Consider the following 15,693-nt stretch of genomic DNA (forward strand, 5'->3'; position numbering starts at 1 on the left):
GTGCGTTGCCGTCGACGTTGCGGCGGGACGCCGCGGAGAAGCCGTCGTGCGACGTCGGTTCGCGTCCGTCCTCTGAACCCCGCGCTTGCTTGCGCCGCCTCGTTTGTGCGTGCGGCGGCCGCGGCAGCGGCGGTGAGCCGTGAACCAAATCTGAAATCCCGGGCCAGCAGCGATTAGGCCCCCTCCTGATGTGCGCTTGTAGCCCGACCAGTTTCCGACCCACTGAGGACACGCAATTATTTTTCCCCGGCCACTTGCGCTGACCTGCAGCAATGGAAATGCGCTGGAAATTGCCTTGTCATACAGAAAAATTAACCCTGCAGGTTGTGCCGCAAAAAGGCGCCTCGCACGCAGTAATTGCACCATTACGCCGAAAAGGAAAGTCATTTAGGTGCGATTGGTGGAGTCGGCCCCTCCCAACTCGAATTGGTCCAAGGCCGTATTTATTTATTAATTTTCTTTCTCTGCTTTCTATTTTTTTCTTCCCAAGCGGCCAGCAGCCCGGCCTCGCCGTGCAAACTGCGAGCGAAACGAAAGCCGTCCCCGGGCGGCTCTGCGTCACGGCCGTCGGCACCTAGACGCGGCGGCGGTGGCGACGCGTCCAGCGCGTCAAGACGGTGGCGCAGGTGAGTTCGGCTCGTTCTCCATATTGATGCCCCCCACCCCCGGTCCCAGAGTCCCCCGCTCCGGTCCACTCCGCTCCTCGCCCACTCTCCCTCCTCCTCCTCGGGCTGCCACCTTGTCCTCCCCTTCACTTTTTTGCCGTAGCCGTAGCTGTGTGTATCAAAAGGTTATTCTGATCAGGAGGCGACGGTTGAGCCTTCATCTGTAACTCAGGCGGTCACGTTGCATCGCACACAAATGCTCTCTCCCACATGCGCTCACGCAGACACACACGCACAGAAAACCCATAAATGTATTTGGCTTTGGGACAGCCGCCACAGACGTGTGTTCTGACCTTTCGCATATCGCGAGCCCCGTGCAGGTCGCCTCGTGCCAGGAAAACATTCCGTGGCGCGGCGTTCACGAGGTGCGGCCGTTGGCACGAGACTGAGATTAAATAAAGAGAAGGGCTTTCTTCCAGGTTCAGATTCAGATGCACGAACCCACAGATGGCTGGACGCACGAACAAAGGGAATTCACCAATCCACATGCACACGGACGCACAGGAGCGAGTGCCGTTAGCGAGGACCTATCCTGGGGGGACTGCGAAAGCCACCACGGCACACGCCAACATTACACCCAGCCGATGTTGTCTCCCCGGTGCTGATGTTTGCACACCACGCCATTTATGGCTGAGTCAACCTCGGGGAGGCCCAAGACCAGTTCAGATGTCCTTCACCGTTGTTGGCTGAGAGTGGGAAGCGAACTTGGGTCACTGGGTTCGAAGCTCAGCGCGCTAACCACTTCGCCACTACTCCCAACTCTCAGATACACACGGACGCATGGATATACCATCGTACAGATGTGTCAACGCATGGATGTATAGGTGCATGGACACATAAATACATGAACACACACAGATGGACAAACACACAGATGCGTGGGCGCACAGACACACGGACAAGCGCTGTCGTAGCAAGGGAGCCCTGGAGACGCCGCGTGGGGGAAAAGTTCATTAGCCGCGGTTCCTTCACCTGTGCCACGGCTGCGCGTGGCTCGTGCTCTGCCGGCGCTCCTCGCCGAGCATCCTCATTACCGGCGCTGGCTTTTCTTCTCCGTGATCAATACGGGCCGATCGATAGACTTCCCGTTTTATAAAGTTCTCAGTTCACAGGAATAGAGAAACTCATACTTACCACTTTCTCTAATACAATTCGGTGAATCAATTGACTTAAGTCATGTCCTAACCCGATTTTTTTGTGCCTCTCTCCCTGGTATCTTAACGATTGAGTGGAAAGGCCAGAGAAGGAATCGCTCCGTTAATTCCAGGGACTAAAGCAAAGGTAGCCCATACTAATGTGTGAACAACAGCGGGCAGAGAGAGGCACCGACCCAGTGACTCTGGAGTCCATTTAACAAGAAAGAACTCCATCCCGCAGCCACGACCCTTTGAAGTCCTGATGGAACTCAATGACTCTCAGAATCCAGGCGCAATTCTGCCAGAATTCTAAGTGAAAGTGCTCTCTCTCTTTCCATGTGTATAAAAAAAAATCACAAACTTTTATCCAGAGTCTGTTTCGCCCGGCTTCTGCTGTGTTTGCTGTAAAGTATAAAACGCCGGGGTTCCCGCCGACCCCCGTGTGTGCGCCCGCGCCCTCGAATTTTTGTTTATCTTTTATGTGGATTTACAAATGGCCTGGATTTGGTGCCACTAAACCACATGGCTTTTGTGGGAGCGGCGTTTCGTCCGCGCCGCCGCGCTGGGCCGCGGCGTTGGCCGTCTGTGCCGCTCGTTTTCGCGAACGCTCGCAGCCCCGCGCTCGCAGGAAGTGAACGCTCGTTCCAATGAGGACCCCCCGATTTGCCTCTCGTGGAGAGGAAAATGCTCCCCGGTTCTCAAGAGGACGAGCCTCGCAAACGACGAGACTCCGCTACCTCGGCGTTCAGCGATCCTTGCGCATTCGCAGCTTTGTCCTTGCTGCCGCTGCTGCTGCTGAACCACACTGACCAGCGAGGAGGAGTAGTAATAATAATTATAATGAGTTTAACTCGTAGTAGTAGTAGGGCTTTCGCGACCAATATTATCCGTAATAGTGGTTTGTTTTTGGGTTAGATCGCGTAAATATAAATTCCTCGTTAAACCTGCCACGACCCGACACGTCCAATTAGTAAGGTTTGTCACGTTAACAGAACGTGCCACTTCGTTACTCGTTCAGCACACTGGTGTGTTGTAGAGTACACCCACAACATTTGTTCTCCAACACAACGGTGTGCTGAACTAGTAACTCCTTAGTTCAGCACAGCGGTGTGCTGAACTAGTAACTCCTTAGTTCAGCACAGCGGTGTTTGTGGGAGTACAACAGACAAACTAGACGGAGAAAAGCCACAATTGCGAGGGGGCAACACGACAAGACACACAGATGGAACAAATGGAGTTCACATTTTGCTCTCCCGCCTTCTCCTGGCAAGTCAGGTTATTGCACCGTGACGCCCACAGGAATGGAGTTTCATAACATCGTTGTGTGATCCAGCAACCCTCGCTGCTGCCTCCGTAGTGCTGTTTATGTGACCAGCTGAGGCCCACTGAGCTGTATAGCTCTTTTTCAGAAGTGACCTGGCCACAAATGATAGCTCAACGAAGTGGCTCATCACGTGGAAATGTATAGCAGCCAAATACTCCAAATGCACGTTGCTCCTAACTGTGGAGGGATAAACCGGAGGACTCAGAGAAAAATCCACGCGACCACGGGGAGAACACACAAACCCCAAATATACGGCAAGCGTCAGGGTCAGGATCGAACCCACGACCTCCTGCATACCAGGCGAGATAGTTAACATCTCGCCACCGTGGCGCCCCATTGGTGCAAATTTCCTCACAGCACCGTTGCATTTGTAACGTGCACAGAGGCGTAGGAAGCCACAGACGAGCAAAAAGGCAGCCTGAACTCGCGCCAACGATTTGTTCCCAAGCTCTATGGTTCTACATTGGGATGTTTCGCCAACTCCATGAATGAGCCCTCGTACAGGTACGGTCAAAGGATCCCCCGTGACTGACACGGCGTGGGGGGAGGGCCCGTCATCCAGCAGTGGATTGACCACGGGCTGTGAGCTGTTATTTTGTCTTATTGTCTAATCAGACAAAGGAGGTGTGGAGCCTGCAGCTGTGTATTTGATGGGCGTGTAATTATTTCGCCTCCCCCCCTCACAACGCCCCCCCCACCACCGCTCTCTGGCAATTTGATCAATTGTCACGATTCCGGGCCACAGTTTGATGCTGTCTGTGTGGATTGTACGCACGAGTGTTGAACTTTTTTGGCACCGTACGTAGCCAACCTTGCAAATCGGATTGTCCGTCTCGTTTGCATTGCTTCTCTTTCTTCACACCGTCTCAATCAATCGTTCATTTCTTATAGATTTGCAAACTCTTCGCTATATAAGCTACAATGCTTTTCCTTTTTAGGCAATAAGCGTTGTGACGAAACTGGTTACGAAAATCAGGGGCCGACAATGTTTTTTCTGTTTTCGCGTCCTTCCGTGTTCGCTGTGAGTACATCCATCGACACCCTTTTGCGAATGAGACGCTCCGTCTCGAGGGATATTTACGGTGAAGTTTTTAAAGAATACAAAAGTGAAAAAAGAATTAACTTGTATTCCCTCCCTTAGCCTTAGATGTCACGTTTATGTTGAAACTCGTGTGAATGTTATAACAAAGGATTCTCCCTCCCCGCGTTACGCTGCGAGTCGTGAGTACGAGAATCGGTTTTAAGCGACTTTCATCGACGTGCTGTCCGCGACACGCCGAGCATCTTCCATGCCCTGCCATTGCGGGTGCTGTTGCTGCAACCGCTCCAGCTGCTCCTGCCGCCGCCGCTGCTGCTGCTGCCACTCCTGCTGCTGCTGCCACTGCTCCTGCCGCCGCTGCTGCTGCTGCGCTCCGCCGTCACTAGGTGGCTTCCGTCAGCGCGGCGCCTCGTGTCACGTCGAGCGCCCGTTACCCGGCCGGCCGCGTTCCTCCCATCACCAGATCAGAGTGGCGCGCTGCGCAGACACCGCGTGGCCAAGAGGGGAGACGTAATGAAATAACAAAAACACACAACCACGCCCCCTGCCTCCCCTGTCCACCGCAGCTACTTTTGTTTGTGTCGTGCGCTGCGGCACTCGTGAGGTATTTTGACTTCGGACCTACAAAAATAAATTCTTAAAATGAAAATACGTTTTTCTATTAGTGTTATAAATGCTTTGATTTAGAGAGCTGTGCACTGTAATGGCCTGAGCCCTGTAGTCTCATTCTCCCTTTGTTCTCGCTGGGACCGCAGTAACCTTTATGAAATGTTCTTCCACTAATTCAAAACATGCACAGCATAATAACCCCGCTGCCTTTCATTTTATTTTTTATTCATTCCCTCATTCATATGGTTTCTGCGTCGTCGTTTAAAATATTCGGGGGATCCTCTCATTGCTCCCATCGCACGGGGTCCTCCGCGCCCGCCCGTGAGCGATCGTGCGAGCGATCGTGCGAGCGATCGTGCGAGCGATCGTGCGAGCGATCGTGCGTGCGGTCGTGCGAGCGATCGAGCGATCGTGCGATCATGTGATCGAGTGATCGTGTGATTGTGCACCGACCCCAGGCGTCGACCTCTGGGAGCGAGACGCGGACAGCTCCCGTCTGTGCGCTAGCGTGTCGCCCGGCGTCTCGTCGGTTAAGCGCGGCGCGCGGACATGAAAGAGCTCCCTGTGAGTGCTCGCGCTCAGACCTCTCTCCCCGTGCGTTTGTAATTCATCCGGCGCGACGGTGGCGGAAGCGCCATGGCCACAGCGGCGGTATATCGACGTGCCCCGCTAACTCAAGGTGGAATTAGCAATTAGCGACATATTTTCGGTCTGTAAAGTCGTGCCCTTTCAGCAGCTAGTTTGGCTGCGGTTAGATTTTTTAGGATGGGCAATTTCAAGTGCAGCTTGCGGTTGTCTGGTTTCCTGACTTGCCCAAGGCGATGCGGCGCGAGGGTTGTGACAGCGAGAATTACAGCGTTGCCAACCCCGGGCGCGAGGAGGCGATTTGCCGCGTCGCACCAAAAAACTAACAATTGGGGGATGGGGGCGTGGAAATGACGGCCCAGCTCGGCGAGCCCGAGGCTGCGTGTCTTCCCGAAGGCCGAGGCGCGGTGCGAAACGAGCGGCACTCAAAATTCATAGTGCGGGGCCGCCCGCCAAATGAGCTCCCTGGCAGGAGTAGAAGAGGACATTAACCAAAATAAAATATGGGAGCAATTGTGCCGGGGCGGCCGCCACTGCGTCTCGTAAAGAAAATGACGGGTAATAAGAATCCAAGTGGTGTGGAGATGTTATTAAAATGACAAGCAAGACGGGGCTGGGGGGCGCGAAGGCGTGCTCCGTCGCACGGCCGAGACAGCGGCCCCCCCGTTGGTGGCCGCCCGGTCCCCTGCGCCGGGCGAGGGCCGCCCCCCCCCCCCCCCCGGTTTCGTCGCGCGCTGCCGATTAGCATGCGCGAATTGTGCGGCGGCATTAAAATTCCGCTCGCCTTCGGTCTTTCTGCATCACATGTTTAATTTAATTGCCCGCGCTGTGTGCATTCACCTCCACTCCGCTGCTCTCTCTCTCCGTTGCCATTTTCAAATAACCCCGGCCCCGGCGTGAGCATCTTCCCGCGTGGGCCAATTCCGAGACAAGCGCGGCTTTGTGAGCGACCGCCGCCGGAGCGATGGCGAGCCGCGCGCTGACCAAGTGCCCCGACTTGACGACGCTCGCTCGCTCGGACGCGCTGGTTCCATCCCCGGCCCTCGCCAATTCAATCCGTCCTTTCATGCGATCGGGGGGGGGGGCATAATTTCGTTTTCATTATTACCGCTTAGGTTTTTTTCTCTTCCCAATACGAGTTTGGCACGGTTCCATCTTCTTCTTTCTTCGCACACAAAGGGAGTTGGACGGCGGCGGTGGCTCGGGTCGGACGCACGTGCCACACGGACCGTGGCACACTCCCATCGGACACGGCGGTTTTCCGTACAAGAGGCTGGCGCCGACAGAGAGGGACCGGGACCGGCCGGTCGCCCGTGGCCGTCACCGGCGCCGAGGAGCGACGTGGGACTCGGTAGCTGCGATCAACGTGGAGGAAATTCCCCCTGTCAATAAAAGCCAGAGGGAGATCCAATTGCTGCTCAGAAAACAAGTGGCAGGATCAATGCTGCACAGTTAAGCGGCGCTGTAATTCATCCTATTGGCTTTGGCTCCTTGCCAAATCTTGCCTTCTGCTTTGCGTCTGGTCCGCACATTGTACTGCCGCTCGTTACCGCGTGTACCCGCTCCTGCGTGTAAATTCCGAGGCGGCGGCCGTCCCGTCGCCGCGCAACTTTGCTTGCGTGTGGGTGCGCTCGCGGGCGGGCGCGCGCACGTGCGCACGCGTGCCCGCGCCCTCGTTAAGATAAACGGAGGAGCGCTCTCGTCGGAAATCCATCACGCCGCCACCACGGCGTGGCAGTGGGAGGCGCGCGCTTGCATCATCGAGACACGTGCCCTAGGCCCGACGTGAGCGGGTACGTCGGGGCGGCCGTCCCGCGCGGATTACGTCAGCGGATCCACCCTGCCCGTCGCTGGCCGGGGGGGATCCCCTGCGCCACCTCCGGCGGGCGCCCGCCGGCTCACGTGGACGCCACGGCTGTCAGCCGTTTATTTTCAGATGCCTCATTTGAATAGTCGCAGTTTTCCGTCGGCTGATAGAAGACAAATCTGCATGAGCCAGCTCAACCACGGAAAATCTGCCACACCTGCGTGGCCCTCGCATGCGGTATACGCAAATGCGCCCACCTCCACCCACCCCCCACCTCCCCCGGTGCCATTACAGCACCGCCGCCACCCCCTCTCTCGTTCTCCCTCTCCCTGCTGTCGTGGGCATCCCACGCGGATCGCTGGCGTGGGGACGCCTGGCGCTCGGGCGTGTGGTATGGCAACAAATGGCCGTTTGGGCCAAATGACTGCCGGGGACTCGTCGCTTTAGGCCGTGGCTGCATTGCTTGGGCCTGACCGGATTTAACCCGAGCTGTGACCAATGGCCCAGAGATTAGGTGGAGTCAGGAGTAAACGCATGTAATGTGGTTACACCGGGACGAGATTAGTTTCTGCCACTTGGCCATTAGGAAACGAAAAAATTCATCCCTTCTATCCTGTGGGGTCGGCCAGTGTTCGGAAATTATGAGAGCCATAATCCAATTCTCTTTCTGCTTTTTGATGAAAGAATCTCTGCTGTGCCGTTGCCACGGGGACCGCAGATAGGATTCAGAAACATTTGTTTTATTACGTGGAGGAAAGTGGAGAATAATTAATGTTTGAAATGTATTCAACTGAGCCGGCGTCTCCGCCACTGACCCTCGAACAATCGGGGAACCGAGTGAGACATCCCGACCCAGGCAGAGCCAGCGGTCGGGGCTCGGCCATCACAACTTGAGTGCTTTTTCATTTCAAACCCCACACACTTTATTGCAGCTGTCTGTGTTGTGATTGCCTTTATTATTTTTTACTTTAACCTTACTCAAGCGGGGGGACCCCTTCTTCACGGCCGTGGAAGTATCATTTCACACCTTTCATTCAACACGGGCAATCGCGCAGCGAGCTCCGCATCAGTATTCCTCCTGCAGGAGTCATTACCAAAAAAAAAGGGAGGTTGTTTTAATTCCGCTTTGCTTCTTCGGCGCACCTCCGCCGAATTGCACTGCCCTTCGTGTCGCGGACATGCACACGCGGTCCCCCTGTGCGGTCGTGTTTGGGGACATTCGATGAGCTCTGGCGGCTCTTTGAGTTTAATGGCACACCGGGTTCCAAATTTAGCCGGCATGGCGGAATTAAACGGAGGTGGGCAGGGTGTTTGTGAGTGCCCGTATACGGCGTGGCTGGCGCAGGCAGTGCAACAGGCGATAGTGCCTGGCATAGTTCGCGGTTTGCGACCGTGAATTGCGTTGAATGCGAAAATTCACGGCTGGTACTCGCGCTCGGAACACTTATCAGCGTCCTGCGATCACAAATCCCCCTAATTTTACAATGGGGAAGTACATGTAAAAAAGAAAAGCAGGTAAATTATGAGGACGTCGTCGGCTCACGACGGAGTTTACGAGCGGACGGACAACGTTGAATAATGCCACGTGCGAACGTTCAACTGCCCCCGAAAGCAATCTGCGCCGAAGAGTCGATGTCTCCGGCGGCATCACCCAAAATGAGATTCCCGAGGGAAATGTCAGGTGTGCACCGCCAACGCCGCCGCAGCAGCCGCCGCGCGGCAATACGGAGCTCGTTTAGAGCAAAGTCAAACACATTAGGCGAACGTGGGGATGAAGAAAAAAAATGTGATTTTGATTGATTGATGGAATGGCCCAAATGCCGTGAATAGGCTGCTTTGCCCTTTATTTAAAAAAAAGAAACCCCAGAGGTGCTCAGGTTCGCAGGAAGTTGCGGTGGAACTCTGACATGTTGTCAGCCAGGAAATTAAATTCAAATGGGTGAAGTGGAAGGAAATAAAGGGGTTAAGGGGAAGCATAGTTGGTCGGTAATTTAATTAGTCTGTGTAAAACAAGCAGCTGTGGCATTGAGTAATGTCAAGACGAAAATATTACGCTTGCGTAGGTGTTTGCGATTGTCTCTGCGCGTGCGAGAATGGTTGCGTGCGCGCCAGCGTGCGCACGAGTTACAGATGTTCGTGCGCCCAACACGTTTGGCGGCTAGGGCATCGCCAGTCCCTCAACTTCCAACAAAAAACAAACCGGTCCGAAAACCGTGACGGGCGCATCCTTGCATTCGGCCTCGTTTTGCGTACAGCTTCCAGCGAGTGCCGTCCACGGCTCGGCACGCTGTTCGCGTGCGTCGCGACGCATTCATAGCGCGTCGGATATCGCGCGTGTCGCCATTCCGAGGAGCGCGCAGCAGATCCGCGCGCGTCCGCTCTGATATTCCCTCCGGTCCGAGAACAAAGCGCCAGTTCTTTGCGGAATTTTAGCGGAAAAAAAACGACCGCGCCCGTTTGAATCTTCCGCGGTAAAATGTGTCGGGTGGCGGGCCAGGTAATTGCCACCGCAGCCCAAGCGAGCAGACACCTTCGCCTTCCGTCCGGCAGGCCCTGCGACACGTTATAAGTAGGTACAGAATTGTGGCCATCTGTCACGGGGGCTGGCATTTAGCTGTAATGGCCGCGGAATGCTCTCGCCATTTGCCGTGCGGGAAGATGAGCGCTGCCCGTCCAGCCCACCGTAACTGTCTCTTCAGCGCTTGGTTTCGCGAGGAGGGGGTGGCGGAGGATGGGGGATGCAGGCGTGGTGGGGGGGGAGGCCGGGTTGGGAGTGGGGGGGCGTAGAGTGTGGAAGAAATGAAATGTCATAACTTACGTGGAATTTCTCCACAACGATTCTTTGCAGTTGAGCGGACTTGGATTTATAGAACGCGTGCGGTACTAAGTTTAAAAACATGTCAAATCATGTCCCTGCACTTGAGAGCGGCTCAGCGGCATTTATTAGATTCAGATGGAAATTCTGTGGATTGGGAATGAGCGGGTGGTGAGCGCATTGGAAGTGGCACGCGCAGAGAGGGGGGCTGTAACCTGCGTCGCCCTTGTAAGGAATGGAACGCCGGATAAGGGATGTGACAAAACTGTGATTTTGCATTCGTGTGTTTGTACATTTATTGTGGATTGGTCCAATTTTTTTTTCTGGGAGGTGTTTGGGGGGGGGGTTATGAATGCGCCGTTTCACTTTTTCCACCGCACCTCCCCCCACCCACCGTCTGTCAAAATCGGCAGCTCCACCGAGGGCTCGTTTCCTCGGCCGCCTAGGTCGCCACGGTGGCGAGGAGATGTTAACTCCCTCGCCTGGTATACAAGAGGTCGTGAGTTCCATCCCGACCCTGATGGCTGTTGTATATTTGCGTGTTTTTCTCCCTGTGGTCGCGTGGATTTTTCTTCGGGTCCTCCGGTTTTTCCCTCCACATGTAGAAACATTCGTTTAGAATATTTGGCTGCTATAAATTTCCACATGATAAGCCACTTCGTTGAGCTATCATTCGTGGCCTGGTCGCTTCTAAAAAAGAGCTACATAGCTCAGTGGGCCTTACCTGGTGAAATAAAAAATAGTTCATATTTTTCTTTAAAATGTTTCCCTTTCTGATTTACAACGTTTCCCATGACTTCACCTACTCGGGCACCTTAGGAAAAGATAAAGATCCAGCCCTGCAATTTTTTACTTGCGTCACGGTTGGCAGCCCTACGCTGGCCAGAGGTCTCGTACGAGGTGGTGGGAGTGCCCACACACTTCACCCCACCGGGCGCTCCCTGCCGATCAACTAAAACGTTGATGAAAACAACAGCTTGCCCAAATGTTTTAAGTGCCACGCCGGGAAATCGAAACGAAAACCGGCGACCTCCGCCATTGTCATTCCGGCGCGCTTGCTCACCGTCATGCCGCAGCAGCTTACCTGGACACCTTAGGAGTGCCGTTATTGTCAAGCATTAAACTGGCCATGTTAAAAATTCGGCAATATCGCCCCCCCGCCCACTCCCAACTCCACCATCTACTGCTGCTGCTGCGGCCGTTCCCCCTCTCACTCTGTAACGCGTGCGTTGGGTGTGAGCAGGCCCGGTGTGCATGCCCACGCGTGTTTTGTGGGGGTCACGCGGGGCTTTGCAGACCCAAGCGCTCGCAGGAACACTGAACCTTGACGAATGCGCCGGCCGACGGAGCGAGCGAGCGAGCACGGAGGCCCGTGCTCTCGGTTTTCACTTCATAAATATTCCGACTCGCTCGGCCCCCGTGCGCCGCTCGCTGTATCGGCCCTGTGTACAAAAAATACAAAATACATTTTTTATCACGCGGCAGAACGCCAATTGTACTTGAACGTACCTGACGTGAAAAAGCGCAGCGCATGTGGAAGCTTAAACGATTCGGAATCGCGTGCGAGCCTCCGCGTGCAGGTATCGCAGGGCCGTGGCGATGATGAAATCGCCGGCGATGCGCCTGGTCTCCGTCGGGTCTCACAAGCTAAGCCGGCACGGGCCTGGAGAGCGCTTGCACGGACAATGGCCACGCACGAGCAGGTGGGCGTAGGGGCTGCGGGGATAAGCGGTAGGCGGCAGAGGGCAGTTCAGCAAATCCCATTACTGTGCTGTACTTCTCTGCTCCCAAATCTACGCTCCCCAACTCCTCCAGTCAACACCGACCAGCGTGGTAACGTGCGCTAAAAAGAAACCTCGGAGCCCGCACATTCACGGGGCGGCCCTCATCCAGCAGTGAATTGACAAAGGCGGCTGGTACATGTTACTTGTGTGCATTGTGGAGTCGGCGCGTGCGTGTGTGCGCGTGTGTGTTTGTGCGCTTGTGCGTGGATGTGTGTGTAGGTGTGGGGATCGGTAGTGTAGCGGTTAGCGCGCTGCGCTACAAACCCGGCTACCTGAGTTTAATTCTCGCTCACGGCCAAAAACAGTACGATTATTTGAATCGGTCCTGGGCCTTTCCTAGGTTGACTCAGCCTCAAATGAGTACCTGGTGCGGTTTGTAAATATCACCACTGTGGAGACAAAGGCGGCCAGGCGTGGTTTTGGCCACCCACCCCCTGGTGCGCCATGCCGGCCTTCATAGGTGCTTGCTCACAGCACTTGCCCCAACAGTCTGTTATAGGCTATATGGGGGATCTTTGTCTTTTTTGCACGTGCGTGTGTGTCTGCGGCGTGAGAAGCGAGGTGCCGTGCGAGCGAGTGAGCGAACTGCTCCCAGCGCTCGCAATGGCGAAGCCGGCGCCGCTGCCGGCTCGAGACAGATGGGTCTTCGTCACGGAGCCGACACGTTGCGTGCCGGAGAAAGTCTTGCTTTACAGTAACTTAATTACAAGAGTAAATTTGGTTTTAGGCTAAGGGTAATGAATCACACATGTGGCCAAAATATTGATTCTCTGCTATGTGAATAAAAGCAATCCTGCTCAGTCTGAACCTGCAATTCATTAATTATGAAATACTATTGATAGCAAGCGTAATGAAAAGGGATGAAATGGTGTTTTTTTTTTAAAGCTTCCGCGTTTTGTCTGCCGTACGAATGACAGAATTATCAAAAGCGTGATTAAATATTCCGGACGGGGAGCGGTGGATTAAAGCGAGCAGCGCCTTTGATTCGCTCCGTCACAAACTTCAAACATCTCGCGGAAAGCAGCTTACGTTGAGCGCAAACCAAACAGCCAACAGCTGTAAATGTTTATAATCCTTATAAAAAGGGAATGCGAAATGTAAAGATGTAAAAGAAAGTTAAGGCAGAAAAAACGAATTAAATCGCAGAAGTGGTCTCGTTCGTTACGGGGATCGCGAGGCGTCGTACCTCGAGAGCACCGAGGCTTTGTGAGTCACCGGCGTGCTCCTCCGCCGTTGATATGACTCGAGCGCCGTAACGTGAGTGGAAATGAAGACGGGTGCCATTTATTGGCAGGCCATAGGCTCCGGCCTGGTCCCAGTCTGTCCGGCCGCGGGGGGGGCTCGAGGGCAAATTAAGCAACGCGAGCCGAGCCGGTGACCTTTTGGGACCGAACGCTGAATTTTAACCGTGTAGCGATAAGGACCGGGCCCGTCGCACGTGGCATACACCGCCAACTTTTCAGGCCAAAAAAATATATCTTTTATTTTGGATGATAAAGGAATAAATGTTTCATGAGTGAGGCTGAAAATATGAAATTCAATGAGACGCCACCATGTAATAGCGCTTTAAAGCCGGTATAAAATGAGCCGACTTGGATAGTTAATGATATTCCTGCCGCGGCCGCGGGTAAATTGTTTCACCCCCGGCTCCTCCATTGTATAGAAATATAAATGTATGGGAATGGTGGCTGGCCGATAAGGGCGGAGGTAGCTGATACAGATCGGCGAGGTGTCATCGGAGCTGCAGCTGCCTGATTGCCGAATAAAGAGACAAGGCTGGCCCCGCCTAGGACTCTCATCAGCCCCACAAAAAAGCGAATACGAAAATGGCAATCTCATTTATATACCGCGCGTGTGCGTGTGTGTGGGAAGCGTATAGTTTAACACGTAAGATATTCTCAGAGTATAAAGATTTGCTTTGTGCCCCGTGTTGTTTCATTATTCATAGCGTTGACCTTTGTTAAACACATATCAGATGTTAATACATCCTCGTTAGGCCGATATTATGGGCTGGCTCCGGCCGGTAAAGAGGATTCAGCATAATGAGTTTGCGCGGGCCGCGAGCGCTCGTTATTTGTAATTGTGTTGGATTTACACGTTTAATTGTCGTGGTTCCGTGCTCGTGTTGTCCCGTTTGCGACCACGCCTCACGGAATTCCGGCAGTAAAACTGTCTCGCGCGACGTGAGCGTGCCGATGTCGCTTCAGCGACTGCTTTTGTTCCGTACTGGCGGAGAAAACGAACACCCGCGCCGAATAATGATTGGGAGAAGTCGGAACTTTTTTCTCTCTCCTCTCTCTCTCTTGTCGGCCGCCTCCAGGATCGCGGGGCCTGTGGCGTGCGATTGGAAGTGACGTCCGATGCAAATGACGGTTGATGATGGGGAGGGGAAGAAGAAAAAACCAACGCGGAGTTTCCCTCCCGCCGCCGCGATTTGGCGGCGTGAAGCCCCGCCGAGTTTGCGTCGTCGAGAAAATCTGCCACCGTCTCAAACTCGGATGACAAACGTTGGAGGGAGAGAGGCCGCGGCGGGGAAAGGGAAAAAAAAATGTGGCCACCGCGAGGCGCGACCAAAGGCAGGCGTCTCCCGCGAGCCGGTGCAGCGCGGCCGTCACTCGTGATTCACGGGAGGCGGCCGAGATAAAGGAGGGAGAGGGAGGGAGGGAGAGAGAGAGGAAAATAACATACAGAGAGAGATTATATATTTTATTGTTGGGTGCGCAATTTTACATGGGGTCAGGCTCATGATTTGTACACTTTTTTTGCGAGGGAAAAATTATTCTGCTTATTTAAAACGTATTTTTAAAAAGCGTGACCATTGAAGCCCCCCCAGCGGCCCCGTCGGCGCGGGTGCTGTGATCGCTGATGTAACGGCGATTGGCCCGCAGCGCCGGTTACACAAAGTCCACTCAAAGTTCGCTCCACCTGCGTGCGCCGTCCCTGTGAGTCACGCGTGCTGCAGATGGTCCATCTGGAAACGCTCAGCACGGACGAGTTTGGCGTGCGTCTCTAAGACACGGATTTATTTTCGTTTTTTTTTCTTCTTCCCTCGTAGGTTTGTGTTTATTTTTGGCGCACGGCTACCGTATTTAATGGCTCTCGCAGATAAGACCGCACCCGGCAGGGTAGTTGACGTCAACAAACCAGAAGTTCATGCCGATCGTGTCCCTGCTCTGATATTGCTCCTGCAATGGCAACGGCCAGCCTGAACGTGGCACCATCGTCGTCGTCGGTAGCAGCGGTGGCGCAGCATGATCGGCAGGGCCCCTCCTCCCCGTGGGGCCCCGGTCCAGATGTACCGCCGCCTGCATAGCTATGGCCACTGAGCAGCGGCAATGTGGCAGCGGCAGCATCGGCTCGCTGGCCCCGTGAGAGTGACATTTTTGAGAGCTGCTCGTGCCGGGGCGCCCCGGGAGAAACCCGGTGGCATTCAGTGGCAGCGGAGGCACGGCGACGCCCCGGACGCTCGCACGAGCTCCGGCTCTACGGGGTGGGTCTGGGTGAGCTGGTGCCCCCCATAATGAATAAGAGTGCACCCTCAACCCTTTCAGGGGCAGCCCCCCTCCCCCTCCCGGGTTGGCAGGGGAGGTGCTTTAGTTCATCATAGACAATATCACCACCACACCGCGCCTTCGCTTTCATCCCACTGCCCCAATGCACTCGGATAGTTGCAGGGTCAACACCTCGCAGCCTCCGAGTTCTTGCTCCGAGTCTTCACCTCCCTCGTTCAGTTCCACACTGGCGTGCGGACACGACTGCTGCCCCCCGCTCGTGAGTGGTGCCCCCTTTTGCTCTCCCCCCCTCCCTCGCACTGTTTGCCGGGTCCTAGAGTCAGCTATGGCTTAAAATAAAAACCTTTCCTAGCCTGTGAAACAAAGCGGCAAACCGACCAACCCAAGGCAATAAGTGAGGCTTCGCTCCTGGTTTGC

The 15,693-nt window shown here is 54.7% G+C and overlaps 1 protein-coding gene across 1 annotated transcript in view; it reads left to right on the top strand.

The window, feature by feature from the left end:
• Window positions 1-576: 576 nt before the first annotated feature.
• The window catches only part of ZFHX3 (zinc finger homeobox 3), a 247,930-nt gene continuing 232,813 nt past the window's right edge, over window positions 577-15,693 (top strand). The window contains exon 1 of the mRNA XM_061548417.1: window positions 577-626. The gene's annotated coding sequence lies outside the window, so the exon portion shown is untranslated. The remainder of the gene's footprint in view (window positions 627-15,693) is intronic.

The sequence above is a fragment of the Lethenteron reissneri genome, chromosome 9 (genome assembly GCF_015708825.2).
Source record: "Lethenteron reissneri isolate LAM-NWPU_2019-01 chromosome 9, ASM1570882v1, whole genome shotgun sequence".
In the NCBI taxonomy this organism is placed as follows: domain Eukaryota; kingdom Metazoa; phylum Chordata; class Hyperoartia; order Petromyzontiformes; family Petromyzontidae; genus Lethenteron; species Lethenteron reissneri.